The sequence below is a fragment of the Lactuca saligna genome, chromosome 2 (assembly GCF_052625555.1).
Source record: "Lactuca saligna cultivar CGN05327 chromosome 2, ASM5262555v1, whole genome shotgun sequence".
NCBI lineage: Eukaryota > Viridiplantae > Streptophyta > Magnoliopsida > Asterales > Asteraceae > Lactuca > Lactuca saligna.
This window is the reverse complement of record NC_136418.1, coordinates 89,033,851-89,047,998: the sequence shown is the minus strand read 5'-3', so window position 1 is coordinate 89,047,998 and position 14,148 is coordinate 89,033,851.

The window sequence follows — 14,148 nt, the reverse complement described above, 5'->3', positions numbered from 1 at the left end:
CAAGACTATTGAGAGGATCCAGCAGTTCCGGAGTAGGCTCCATACTACTTAGAGTCGGCACTAAGATATGCTGACAAGAGCCATTTAGACTTGGAGTTTTAGGTGGGTGACATGGTTCTCCTGAAGGTTTCACCTTGGAAAGGTGTCATCCGGTTTAGGAAGTAGGGAAATTTGGGCTCCAGGTACATTGGTCCTTTCAGGGTTTTGGCTAAGGTGTGTCGGGTTGCTTATCGTTTGGATCTTCCAATAGAGCTCTTCCAGATCCACAACACTTTCCATGTCTCCTAATTGCGGAAGTGCTTAGTGGATGAATCTATAGTTGTGCCTTTAGAGGATATATAGGTTGACGACAATCTAAACTACATCAAGAGACTGGTAGCTATTCTCGACAAAAAGACAAAAAAAGCTAAGGAATAAGAGGGTGGAGTTGGTGAAGGTGCAGTGGCAGCACCGCAAGGGATAAGAGTGGACTTGGGAACCCGAGGAGGAGATGAGGGAGCACTATCTAGAGTTTTTTCCTAGCGCAGCAGATTTCGAGGATGGAGTCTAAGACAAGTGGGGGAGAATTGTAACGCCCAATCCCCAATGTGTATTTAATTAAAGATTTATTCATTTTTGTATAAAAATCGATGAGTTTGAGGCCCTAAACTTGTCGAGTAGGAATGGAAATTAGATGTGGGTTGTAAAGTATACTTGACGAGTTGAGAGCCCCAAATCAATGAGTATCCTAGCAGGGGTGAAACCCTAATTTCGGGGTTTTCCCCGAATTTAAATATCCTAATCCATACATGCTTATGTCATTTTCAGTCTCCAAGTCCTAAACCCTAAATCACGAAACCCTAATGCTTTGTGTGAGCTTGTGAAATATTTTTAGTGAATCTTGTGTGTTTGAGGCTTGTGAAGGAAGGAGAAGCTTGGGGATTCAAGAAGAAGCTAGTAGATCTAGAGACATCATTGCATTCTCATCATTTTCTGGTAAGCAAGTCCCAAACTTGCTTAGTAACTTCGTCGATCTTCTTACTATCATTTTATTCGGTTTTTGGTCCAAGAAGCATGACCTTTGGGAAATGGACATCCCAAGTGAGTAGACCATCAGATCTGGAATCATGGAGGACTTTCTTGGCATAAAGGTACAAATTTTATGGCCATTGAAGCCACATTCAAGCTATATGATGTCATTTTGGCCTTTTAAGATCCAAAAGGCCATGCTTTGTCACACCCCCAAACCATGATGGCGGAAACGCCAGGGGCGGGTGACTATCATGTATTGTATCATAATTGTTGAATATAAATGATCAAAGTAACACAATTAACATATATATAATTGAAATAGTTACATCATTTGTATACGTTACATGTTTCAAAAGACAATTATAATATGTTGTCAAAAGATTTGTTTAGACTCTTTAGCGTCTCATCTTCAAAAGCCAGTGGTTACCTTCTTTACTGATTCCCTGAGAATACAAGTTGTTTGAAAAGAGTGTCATCAATTAATTTGGTGAGTTCATAAGCGTTTGTAACATGTAAACCTCTCTTTGTAATGTAATAGTGTTTGTCTTACAAGAAAATCCTATATTTTCCATAAATTGTATTGTAGTCTTAAATGTACCAAGACCATGATTAACAAGTATTTTCCATAATTAAAATAGTATTACACATAGTTTTGATCATGTATATAAAACCGTTTGAAGAAATGCTTTTATGTAAACTAAAAGAGTTATTGTTGCTTTATGTGAGTTTTTATAACCGTACAGATGACCGATGTTGGCCTGTCGTGACATTCTTCAGGAGTCAGAATGTTATGATGTTTGTCACCCCAGACCCGTCGGTCTAACTATAGCTAACAGTTTAGATGTGGGAATGTCATTCCTGTATAGATCTATACACAAGTATCATGCTCACCCTCCAGGAGACTTTGGTTATAAAATAGGGCTTTCGTTTGTACTTTATAGTGTACCGTGAAGACTATGTCTCACAAAGTTGTTCAACGAGTTTACGTGTTTTTGTATTGAAAATATTTTTATATGTAATTATCCCCTTGGTCGGGATAATAATGAAAACAACGCAATATAATTATATATGAAATTATATAATTATACCCTTTGTTCAATCGGTTACAAAGGGGTAAGGTTCTGTAAGTCGTATGTATATAGTTTATTGTATAAACCTAGTCGTACTCTATATATATATATATATATATATATATATATATATATATATATATATATATATATATATATATATATATATATATATATATATATATATATATATATGTGTGTGTGTATATATACACACACACAACGAAAATCTTCAACAATTTCAAGATCACGAAGAACATTAGGATCTTCAATTAAAGAAAAATATTTCCTAATATATATTTCCAATTCCTTAGGTTCTTTTTTATAAACCCTTGTAAGATCCATCGTTTCTTCAATCCTACTCATGTTAGAACTATGACAAACAGGTTGAAATATCAATTTTCCAGAACCATCTTTCTTATAATAAGAAATCGGGATGCTAAAATCAAATCTACTGTCTTTAAAATATTTGAACATAAATCCATGATATTGCTCCTTATCTACTTTGTACTTGATATTTTCAATCATTATGATCCAAGTATCATACTCCAAATTCACCATATATGATTAATTAACAAAAAGATCAACATATCTTGGATATTTTGGGAGAGAGAAAGCAAACCTGAAAGTAAAGTCTAGAGAGAGAAAGTGGATCTAAAATGAATTTTAAGAGATCTAGAATGAATCTATGAAAAAAAATCAACCACTTCAACAAAATCGCTTATAAAACACAAATCAATAACATAAATTAATGAATTTTCGAATAATAAACAAGTTCTGAGCAATGTTCTAGAGAGAGAAAATTGAATATGAATGAATCAAAGAATTGAATTTGATTTTTAGAAAAAAATTCCTTCCATAACAGAATACTTACAACATTGAAGATCGATGTAAGATTCACGAGATCAGATTGTCATTTAGGATCATTCTCCTTAAAAAGTTGCTTAAACCTCCAAGATTAAGCTCTGATACCAGATGCGGGATCCCTTTGAAACTAATATTCTGGAATAAGATTGATAAATCATGAATCAAACGGAATGTAAGAACACCAAACGTAAATAATTATGTTTAGGCTTCATTAATGTCTAGAATGTAACCAAAGTGTACAAAATAGGAACTTTAATAACTCTCTCTTTGCCTAACACTTATTGTAGTGTTATCACAGACTCCAAAATATACAGTATAACTAAACTATCAAAGTACAACTCGAAAATGCACACTGAAATACATTATGCCACATCATCTGATTCAAGATTTCTTAACTCAACATACTTCAGATGTAACATGCAATCCACCTTCTTTTTCCAACTCAATGATAGAACCCAATCTTTATTACCTAACCAATCCTCACCTACTATCTCCTCCTTAACTTCTTCCCATGATTTTACTTCCAACGAACAAACTCCCTAATCATCCATTCCTGACCAACATACCCACAACCCTCTCCATTCACCCCACACTAATCCCTCACCTTGCTTGCACCAAGACACCGAAAGTCGAACTCCAAATATTTCCACTTAACCTTTGTTAACACATTTACCCTACACTTGATCCTTACCACTATTGAACCTAACACCTACACTCAAGCCATGAAAATTCCTGACTGGCACAAAGCAATAGACTCATAATTTAATGTATTACTTTATAATAACACTTGGGAGCTTGTACTATGAACTTCTCACACTCCTATCAGTTGTAATTGGGTGTTTCGAGTCAAACGCAACCTGGACACGCGGGTCTATTGTAAAAAGCACGCTTGGTGGAAAAAGCTTTCCAACAACAATACGGAAAAGAGTAATTTGACACCTTCAGTCCAGTCACTAAACCCATCACCATTCGAATTGTTCTCTCCATTTCACTCTTAAAAAATTGGTCACCTTGTCAACTCGATGTGAACAATGCATTTCTCCATGGAACTTTGAATGAAGAGGTATTCATGATCCAACATCCCGGTTATATCCACCCCAATTCCCTAACCACATATGTAAACTCAAAAAATCTATATATGGCCTTAAACAAGCACCTCGTGCTTGGTACATTGAGCTCGCCACCTTTCTCACATCCTTTGTATTTCATAAGTCTATGGCTGATGCATCTATCTTCATCTATAATCACAATGGTGTCACATGGTACTTCATGGTTTATGTTGATGATATCATCAACATCGACAATAACCCTACCTTATTGGACCGATTTGTCTACACTCTTTCCCAACAAGTTTCTATCAAAGACCTTGGTCCATTGCATCGCTTTCTTGGCATAGAGATTATTTCCACCACTTTAGGTCTTTCCCCCTCTTAATATCGTCACATTCAAGACCTTCTCACCAACTTTCACATGGATGGTACAAAAGAAGTTGCTACTCCCTTATCCTCATCAGTTGTTCTTACCCTAATGGATGGCTCTCCCTCGGTTGACCTTACTCTGTATCACAAACTAGTGGGCTCTCTTCAATATCTTGCATTTACAAGACTTGATATTTCATTTGTGTTTAATAAGTTATCTCAGTTTATGCATGCTTCTTCTCGAACACACTAAAAAGCATTAAAAAGAGTTCTTCGCTACTTAAAAGGAACAATACATGAAGGTCTCTTCCTGAAACGAGCAACCACACTTGACCTCAAGGCTTTCTTAGATTCCGACTGCGGTGGTATTTCCACAGTTGGTTGGTCTACTACAACATACTTATTATATCTCTGGGGGGGGGGGGGGGGAGGGGGGCATTATCTCTTGGTGATATGCCAAACAAAAGTCAGTATCCTGATCTTCTACAGAGGCAGAAAACAAGGCTCTTGCCAATGCGGCAACTAAAGTCTCTTGGGTACAAAATCTACTCTACGAACTTGGTATAACCGCATATCATCCTTCTACTCTATATTGAGACAATACATGAGCCACATATTTGTGTTCCAATCCGATTTACCACTCTGGGATGAAACATGTCGCCTTGGACTATCACTTTGTGCGAGAACAGGTGACCAATGGCTCCATTCAAGTGCTCCATATCAACTCTACATATCAAATTGCAGATGCTCTCACCAAGTCACTACTCCATTTTACATTTCTTCTTCTACGGTCAAAGATTGGAGTCTCCAACTGATCCTCCATCTTGTGGGGGCGTATTACGGATCAATCAAAAGATTCAAATTCATAATTTGAATTTAATGAAATTGATTTATTCCTGGTCAATATATTATTGTTGTATCTTGCCTAGTTTAGGTCCATAATCTTCTCATTTCCATATGTTCTAAATGCCTACAAATAGTCGTCTAATCAAAAGATTAGAAAAAACATAAAATTATACTACTATGAAATTTGTTTATTACTTTCTATATTTATGGAAATATGATATTAATAAAATTAATAAAAACCTTCATATAATTTATATTTTGAAACATATATCATATTTTCATAAATATAGAAAGTAATAAACAAATTTCATAGTAGTATAATTTTATGTGTTTTCTAATCTTTTGATTAGAGGGCTATTTGTAGCCATTTAGAAGATATGGAAATGAGAAGATTATGGACCTAAAGTAGGCAAGATACAACAATAATATATTGACCAGGAATAAATCAATTTCATTAAATTCAAATTATGAATTTGAATCTTTTGATTGATCCGTAATACGCCCCCACAAGATGGAGGATCAATTGGAGACTCCAATCTTTGATCGTAGATGAAGAAATGTTAAATGGAGTAGTGACTTGGTGAGAGCATCTGCAATTTGATATGTGGAGTTGACATGGAGCACTCGATGAGAACCAATGGTGACCTGTTCTCACACAAAGTGATAGTCCAAGGCGACATGTTTCATCCTAGAGTGGTAAATCGGATTGGAACACAAATATGTGGCTCCTATATTGTCTCAATAGAGAGTAGGACGATGATATGTGGTTATACCAAGTTCGTGGAGTAGATTTTGTACTCAAGAGACTTTAGTTGTCGCATTGGCAAGAGCCTTGTACGGAAAACAGTTGTGATGCGACGACAATCACAATTAAAAGTTCTTGAGCTATGAATTAGGTCTCACGAAGCTGATAAAATTATTTGTTTATAGGGAAAATAAGACTATAATACACTAAAGTTCTAATATTTTCAATGATTTGACAAAAAAGTCGTAAACTTTATTTTTTTTAGAGTAAAGTCTTAATTACCGACTAACCAGTAAAAAATGATAAACGTGTCAAAAACTATCGGTAGTTAGAACTTTATTGTCAAAAAAAAAATTAGGACTTTCTTGTCATATCATTAAAAATATTAGAACTTTAACGTATTCATCTTTTTATTAATTAACAATCTTTCTGTTACCATATGATTTGAAGATTTTTTTAATTATTTCAATGTTTTAGACGTATGTAATTATAAAAAGTATATGAGCATATTCCGTCAAACTTGAGTGCAAAAGACTATTGCATCTCATGCCGAATCGATAATGGATAATAATTGTAAACTTCGGAATACAAGTAACTCCTATTAGTAAGTTATTACGTTAGTTTATAAGTTTATACTTGAGAGTTTGACGTTACATAATATCTTCGGCATTTTTGGGCTTTGTTAAATACCTTAATATTTAATTCTCTACTAAAACTATATACTAAAGTTATTGCAATGAAGTGTCTTTATCGTAGCTGAGGTAATATATACTAATATAAATTAATTAATTAACTATTTTAAGGTTAAAAATAAATTTAGATATTTTTAAGTATTATGAAGAATGGATTTATGATGGTGTCCACTTTGTTTAGTAGTGAACGTCGACTTGTAGTCTCCTCATCATAATTTTCCAAGGACTGGATAGTATTTTCAATTATTATAAATCATACAATTATTAACTTGCTATTTTTTTTATTTTTTTTAATTTGATTATTAATAGAATATGTCAAAATCATATAAGGATGGAGGACGTCCTCATTCCATCATTCCACAACCCATTTAATCCATTTATCATTGTCACTATCACATCAATTTTTTTTTTCTTCCATCTTGTAACTCATAACACATAAAAACTAATCTCTTCCATCCTCCATACTCATTCAATTTATTTTAAATAAATACACACTAATTAAAATTATATAAAACTTATTCGCAAAATATTAAAAACATACAAACCTGATTCACAAACTAATTAAAAATATCCAAAATTATTTTGGTATAAGTTTTGTTGATCGACGTACAAACAAATAATGAGAGAGAGAATGTGTGTGTTCTATAACCCACTAAATCCACCAAAGTTATGGTACGACAATAGGAAGATACGTAATCTTGTAGGTAGCGTGCTACTTCCATCATTTTCCTCCATCTCACAACAGACACCCTCCACCTTTAATGAAGTGTTGATTGAAATAATAGGAAAAATAACATTCATCCTTAAAAGGTATCTTTTGTCTCTAGAAAATTAACTAATAATTAGCATACAAAAAGGCTTAACGGTATCTTCTAGATCTATGAATGTAGTCTTTAATAGAATTTGCTTTACATAAAAAAAGGCTTAATGGTGCAGCTAATTATCCGTTTGTTATCTTACTTGTTGTACGATGATAATTAATAATGGTTATCTTTATATTTTTATAATCATATATAAACTTTCAAGAAATGATTAATTAAATGAATATTAATTAAATGAATATTATGCTTCATTAAAAAACTAATAATTGATAAACTAACATAAGATAATAATATTGATAAAGATTAGATGTCTAATATAAAATTGACATAAAAAACATTTAAGGATATAATTAAAGACTATTATTATATTATATAAGATAATTTATTAAAGGGAAAATTGCAAAAAAAAAAAAAAAAAAAAAAAAAAAAAAAAGTTACCATAAAAATTTGATTTTAACACAAAGTTATTTTTTTTTATCAATTATATATTATATTTACAATTTTGTTGTAATATCAGCCAAATGATCGGTTTTCCTTGTTCTCTTGGTAACTATTTTTTCCGAATTGCAATATGTCACTACGTTTACCAAAATTTCGATTTTGATGTCGAGTTTCAAACCACAAGAAAGTCATGATATTAATACAAATTTTGATTTTGATATCGGGTTTTCTTTCTCAATTATGTCATTACCTTTACAATTTTGTTGCAATGTCAACCAATAGATCGATTCATGAGATGCTATTGTGGTTTAGAATCTCGACGTAGAAGCTCAATTTGTACAACAAATAAATGAAGATCGGTTCGATAGTTCAAACTCACTTAAAAGTTAATGAAAAGGGCATGGTCACCCTTTCAGGAGATGTTATTGTGGTTTAAAAACTTGATTTTTACAAGTACATGAAGACCCCTACAAGGTCCATTTAGTGGTTCAAACTTACTAAGCATCTTCTAAATCGAACTTGTAGGGTCTTTATATACTTATTGTACAAGTAGATCTACTAAACCACAATTGCATCTCCTGAAATGGTGAGTACACCCATTTTACTGACTTTTAAATGACTTTGAACCACTAAATTGACCTTCAAATGTCATTTGTAAAGAAATACTCTGATAATAATTAATCGTTAATCATTATAATAAAAAAAAAGTCACCTAAAGCGTGAGTACGCCTTTTTCGATGACTTTTTAATGACTTTGAACTACTGAATCGACCTAAAAGGATATGTGAAATTGGGTTCGATGCAAACCCTCTATTTGAACCTCAATCCTACCACATAATATCTTATGTGGCTTCCATATCATAATATTGGCATGCCATTTATTAGTTATCATACTAGATTGATGATAATTGGTCAATTGGTTTAGAAGCGAGTTTGTATGGGTCTTCATCTATTTGTTGTAAAAATAAATCGACCTTGTACGACTCATTTATTCGTTATATAAATCGACCTTGTAGGGGTCTTAGATAGAACTTGTAGGGGTCTTCATTTACTTGTTATACAAATCGAGTTTCTAAACCACAATAACATCTCCCTTCGTTGACTTGTAAGTGAATTTGAACCATTGGACTAACCTTCATTTATTTGGTGTACAAATTGAGTTTCTAAAACCACAATAACATCTCTTGAATCGATCAATTGGTTGACATTGCAATTTTTTTTATAAATATAAGGACATATTTGAGAAAAAAACTTGGTGTCAAAATCGAAAATTTGTGATAATGTAATGACTTTATTGCAATGTGAAACTCGATGTAAAAATCAAAATTTTGGTAAAGTTCGTGACTTTGTTGCAATTTGGGAAAAGTGATTACTAGGAGATGTTGAACCCAATTTTAATGATCGGTGGATGCGGAATAAATAATATCTTGAGGTTTAACAAACATAAAATGAAAAACATGAAGATGAGTAGTTCCATAAACTAGAAAAGATATAAAAAAAATATTACATAAAGAACATAGTTGGGAGTAAATAAATCTCCCTTGGTGGGAGAAATCCCACCACACTTATCTCTTTAGAAACTACATTGTGAGCGTACTCTTACAAATAAAATGGCTAACTTTCTCTTTATATAGGAGAGAGAAAACACCAACCATACATTAAAAGGAAAAAAAAAATACAACCTAGCTATCACTCATAATTTGAAGAGCATTTACATGATCCAACATTCTCTCCCTAAATGCTCGCAAATAATGAGGGATACAAAAGAAGCGATAAAAGGCTAAAATATAGTAACCGACTAGCAAGTGTGGCAATGAAACATAATGAGAACCAAATGCTGAAATATCTCTGAAACTCGTAAGTGTTTTTGATCTCTGATGCTGGCCATGAATCTCTAAACAGTAAATATCTTCAACTTCAAAGCACCACCAATGAAGCAAAAAAAAAAATAAGATCCAAATCTTCAAACTAGTCATAACCCCAATGATAAAGTAGAAGATCCAACAAGAAAAACACTTTTTTTTGGAAAGGGAACTTCCCTAACGAGGGTTTTTGGGCCAGCTTTCGTGAACCGACTAATCCCCAGCTGCAAACATAAAGCTTTGCCTCATGCCCTGGAGTCACTGCAGGCGAACATCCATGGCCACAAGGGTAGAGTGGTGCGAGGATTTGAAAAACATCTCTACTTCTCAAATCATAATACACCAAAAAATTCTGCAAAGAATAACCTGCTAAAAATGTGAAGCATCCAAAAGTGAAGTCCGAATAATAAATAATGTGAGTCCAAAGACATTGTCTAGCAATGCCAAAAATTTGATCGAAATATCAAAAATAAGTGCCACGTGACATCGCCAAAATAATTTCTGCCTTCAAATATCGCAAATCCAAACTCGAGAAATCATAAGATCTGAACCGGATGCAAACACAAAATCATCATGTGGTAGAGTCATAATAATAAATAATCTGGAACCAAGAAACATCTAGTAATGCCAAAAATTTGATCCGTGAAGACAAAAAATCAGTGTCACATTACATCACTTAATAAATCATCATCTTTAGAAGTCTCGAAAATCCAAACTCAAACAATCATAAAATCTATATCTGGATGATATCATAATATTCTCTCCCTATTTTTGATAACCAATGACCAGATATCAAAAATAAATATATCATTGAGATGGAGAGTCTCGGATACCAATAGCTAAGAAGGCTCTCCCTAAATGTATGAAGGGTCTCGATAACACACGAGAAAGAGAGTAAAATAAATACTTTGCGGTCATATGTAGTTGACTGATTCAATCGTTGAAAACTGCTCGAACAAATACCAAAGAACAATAATAACTCTGCATGAAAAAATTGTTGTTGTGTTGAATAATAATACCAAACTGCAATGCCGAAACTCTCGAATGGTCTTCAATAGAAATAAATTCAACATGCTCAATATACATGGCTTGTAAACCATAGATCAAGAGCGACAAGTCATAAAAATCGCATAAAGCGAAAAATGTGAAACAAGTTTGTTGATCAGGCAACATTGCAGTGCAAACATCGCAAAGAATAATATGAAGTCCGACTGCGGTATGGAGTAATCCTCATACAAAGAATAAAATTCTTCCAATATAATTAGCATGAAGTAAACCAATGTGACTATCCAAGGTTGGGTTGTGGCAAAAACTAGTGTTAAAAAATGGTTTTAATAAAAAAAATGGTTTTCATAAAAAAAATTGGTCTTAATAAAAAAAATTGGCTAATAAAAAAATAATTGGCTAAATAAAAAAAGGTTGACAAAAAATTGGTGTAAAAAAATGGTATTAAAAAAATAAATTAAATGAAGTTAGATAAAAAAAAAAGGTTAAAAAAATGAGAGGAGGAGGAGCTGATGAGAGGGTGAAGGAAGGAAGGAGGGAAGAGGAAGAAAGGAGGCAAAAGAGAGAAGGGGAATCAGAGAAAGGAAGGGGATGTACCGGAGGTGAGAAGGGGTTACAGATGAGAAGACTACAGGGGGGGAGATGTTGCGGATGAGAGGGTGTAGTTGTTGGGTTTTGAGCGTTCTAACACTCCTAAGTGTACATGCAACCCTAAATACGTTGGATATCTCAAGTTAGAATTACATACCTGTTTGATGTAGAATGTCTTCATGAAGCTTGAGTGCCTAGTGCCCCAAGTGTGAAACCTCAAATGGTTTACACAACACCAAATATACTTGGAATAACTTGAGAGAATATATACACTTCATGAAAATTGGATAGCCCTTTCACACATACTCTAGTGTCCGATTTTGTCAACAGTAAGATTATTATATAGTTAGTGACAATTAGGGTTAGGGTAAACCCTAATTGTCATGGCTTTCTATTTTCCTTGGATCCATGGGTTCAAATATACCATGGAGCATCTTATGGGTTTTAGCCAACTTGACAATCCATGGAGCATTAGCTCACTATACAAGTATGGATGATTTACACAATCAACCCATATATTTAATTAGTCTTCTTTTGATCACTTAATTAATTCTAGATTAATTCTTGATCAATACTAATTAAATAATCTTATTAATATATTAGAACTTATAATATATTAACAAACCTTAAGTGTTATTTCTCTCATTTTAGTCTATCCAAATGCATGATGCCATGCAACCCAAATGGACAATGACGGGTCGGGTCAAGTCTTACCAATTACAGTTATGGACTTAGACATTAATACAACAGTCTCCCACTTGGATAAGTCTAAAACTACTATTGCGTATGACTTAATGAACCGACTGGCAATCGTAGCTCTCAAAAGCTTCTATCGAACTCTGACCTTGTTAATGATCTCTGACCTTTGTCAATGACTTGTCCATTAGATAAGGGATCATATATTCCTCCATTCTAGATATCATATGGACTGAGACATGGATTATAAATCATCCTCTTTGTCCATTTGTTGTTTCCCAATTTCCGATTCATGATGACTGACTGATTGAACAAATCAAATCAGTCCTAGCTTGGCCAAGCACTCACATGTATCATCATTAAATCATCGAGGGGCCCATAAATATCGCTTTTATCCCGAAGATAAAAGGAATGGATAAACTTCAACTCATATGGCTTTTTCTACTACTTGTTGAATCATACACAAAGGCACGTTTTATAATATCGAGTTACCTATGTGTTTTCGTGCAATCAATGTACAACCAATTCATAGTAACAACTCTTATCTCTAGGCTTGAAGAGTATAAGATATTAATGTCTGATGATCACTCGTGATAAAATCCATGAAGTAATTTCAATGAGCGTGGGTTGAATCCAATACTCAGAACTTATGAGCACTCATGAGTGTTGTAGCATCACCTTGTCTAACATCTTAGACCTCTACAAGCGCAACCCATGACAGTCTTGATACATATCTACTTCCAACATATGACCGATTGTGGATGGTTTGAATAACTTAGTCATTTAGGAAGAATGACCTAGTTATTCTGGAAGTCAAAACATGCAAAATGAAACACAAGAATAATTGAATCCAATATGGTCTCAGAACTTATGAATATAAATAAAACACATTTTATTTATCACCATATGATTACACATTATTCAATGCATACTATTTCAGCTATCAACTTTATTCTTGAATTAAAACAATAGTTGTCCCATGCTCCAAGTATGTACACTATGTTTTCTAAACACTAGTCATGACATACACCAAGTATGTACACTATGTTTGTCTATAATCTTTGCATTGTGAAATAAACCAATTGAACCATGATTCTAATTTCACACTCCCAAATCCTTATTGTAAATGTAAGAAATCCAAATCCTTATAATTTATCGAAATCTGTTAGATTTTAAACTTATATGCATTGGTCCTCTTGTAACGATTATGTACAAAGTCACAAAGACTTGTCAACAAACATTACAGAGTATTCCAATGGAGATCAACTCCATGGAACCGAAGTCTCATATTCAAAGTTCATTGCCTTTGAACATTCTTCTTGCATTAAGTTTCCTAATCTTACATAGATAACTTCCACCTTCCCATATTCCCATTTTGACTATCACTTCTAAACAAGAGTTGCCTCTTTTCAGAATATGTCAATATGGTCCTTCCAAAATTAACACTATACTTCCAACTCTCCCTGAGCAATCAATCTTTGGTAAACCTTAGATTGTCCTCAACAATTTCTTAATCCTTTTAGTCATATCCAGTTCTAGACCTTTTCCCTTTATAATGCCCCATGCATTTGGAAAATTTTAGAAAGGATGAATATAGCACATGTAATCGATCCTATATCCGAAGCATATGGGACACGATTCATGATGTCTCACATAAAGACTAAACTAGTCTTTTGCTATAATATTTCCATTTCAATTTGCCAAGTTCTCATAATTCAGATTATGAAAATGGATGTCGTAATCATAATCAAAATTTAGAACGCAAATAATGGACCCATATATAGAATTTTCTTATGTTGAGCGACTCCAACATAACATTCATATATATACTAGACTAAATTTGATTAAAATCTCACGATCTAAGCTTATAGATTTGAGTTGAAGTATATTTTCCTCTCCCTTAATTATAGCAAAACAACGTTTTCCAAATTGAAACCTTTTGTTTTCTATAATTAACATTGCTAACTTGCAACCTTTATCATAATTATCATGCTCCCACTAAAATGATGATTATTAGCATAAAACTTATGCTCCCACTAGCTTTGACATGTACTCATAAATCAACTGAACTTCTAGAAAAACA